Source organism: Nematolebias whitei, chromosome 3, assembly GCF_014905685.2.
Source record: "Nematolebias whitei isolate Nwh7 chromosome 3, NemWhi1, whole genome shotgun sequence".
Classification (NCBI taxonomy): domain Eukaryota; kingdom Metazoa; phylum Chordata; class Actinopteri; order Cyprinodontiformes; family Rivulidae; genus Nematolebias; species Nematolebias whitei.
In genome coordinates this window covers 18,753,042-18,754,847 of record NC_056500.1, presented here as the reverse complement: position 1 = coordinate 18,754,847, position 1,806 = coordinate 18,753,042, and positions in this window count along the sequence as shown.

Sequence of the window (1,806 nt, the reverse complement as noted above, 5' to 3'; positions counted from 1 at the left end):
TATATATATATATATATATATAAACATACTAATCAGTATATGTGAACAGTTCATATACATCTTTGTTTTCATACAGATAATGAGGAAGGTACACGCCATTGATCATGCATTGCAACTGCAACACACTAATATAATCACACAATCTAACATAAACAAATCCAATGCTTACTGTCTCACTTAAATGAATAATTTCATTATTCAAATGAGCCAGAAAAGCAATCATTATTTTGCTCAAAGGGTCATTAGCATAATTATTTAGCATATCATTGATATTAAAATTATTTACTTTCCATATGGTAGCAGTAAACAATGTGCAGAATGTGAATGTTAAAGTATTGACTGTTTCTGGTTCTGGCTTTCATTTGCAATATTTCAGCAGCTAACACGTGTTGCTACATTTGCTCAAAGCAGTATGATATCTTGGCATAAACAGAGGTTAGACAAGGCGAGCCTGTGATTGGAAGGATGCCAGTTTAAATTCCCCTGACCGTAAATTCACAAATTTGGGTGAGAAAGGTGACACACCCTCATTTGCCCCACTCTGGGCCCTTGAGCAAGGCCCTTAAACCTTCCCTATCTGCTCCCCAGGGTGCCCTAGAGGTTGCAGCAGGAAGGGCATCCAGCGTTGAATAATTGCCAAATTGTTACACGAGTTTGCTCTGACCCTCGAAGGAGTGAGCAGCCAAAACCAAACTAAAAACAAAGAATTGGCCAGAGAGCAACATCAATCATGAGAGCGCCTCCTTCCCAAGAATGAAACCCACATTTCTGTTCTTGTTGCCTGACGACAGAATTCAGATGAAGCAAAACCAAATGAACTCAATTATATATTAATCCAGCAGAGGAAAATTGGCCATGACACGGCCATGGCATTTTTGGAAAACGGGCACAAGACAACTCACCCACATCACCATTCAGACCTGAGGAGAGTAGGGTGAAGTGAGTCATGGGGAGATAGGGCAATTGACAAAAGGCTTATGTCTTTTACAAAGAGGCTGCTGTAAAAATATAATATTCCCACACAAAAGTGTACAGCAATAGTGCCTAAGAGAAAAAAAACAAACTTAAAAGCAGTATATGTGCATGGACATGGCCGAAAGCGTTAGCAAAAGCAGGTTTTGAAATTCTAAACTCTCTAAAAGCTCAGAATGTCGTGATTTCAGCTCCCTGCCTGTCTGATCTTTGGCCACGCCCACTTCACTCTGCATGGAGAACAGCTGATCAGCTGCAGCAGGAAGCTTATCCTGCAGTATGGGCTGCATAAAGGTGCAGGAGGTGCTAAATAATTTAAAATACTTTATTTAAATTAAAATTCCATGCCGATCGTGCGGCTTATTCATCAAACAACCAATTGTGTGTCATGTCCAATCTTATTTTGAAAAACCGCAATAGAGCGAGTCTACGATAAATGTATCGATATAGTGAGGGACTACTGTATATTTAACCTCCTGAGACCCTGAGTCCACCTATGGGGACATTACATTTTGTCTTTGCTGTACCTTATACTTTACTATGTTCAATAGTGTTTTATACTTTGTTAAGTCATGTTAATGTTGTTGTGTTATGCTGTAAAATAAGCCCATTGTCCCCATTTGAGGACTTTTTTTTTTAAGTATGTCATAACCATTAACAAAATACAACTTCCTGTTCAAAGAGGAAGCTTTACTTATACACAAATCAGGTCCATCTAATCACAAATATCTAGGAGATATGAAAAATGCATCGCAAACCAAAGCTCGGGTCTCAGCATATATATATATATATATATATATATATATATATATATATATATATATATATATATAT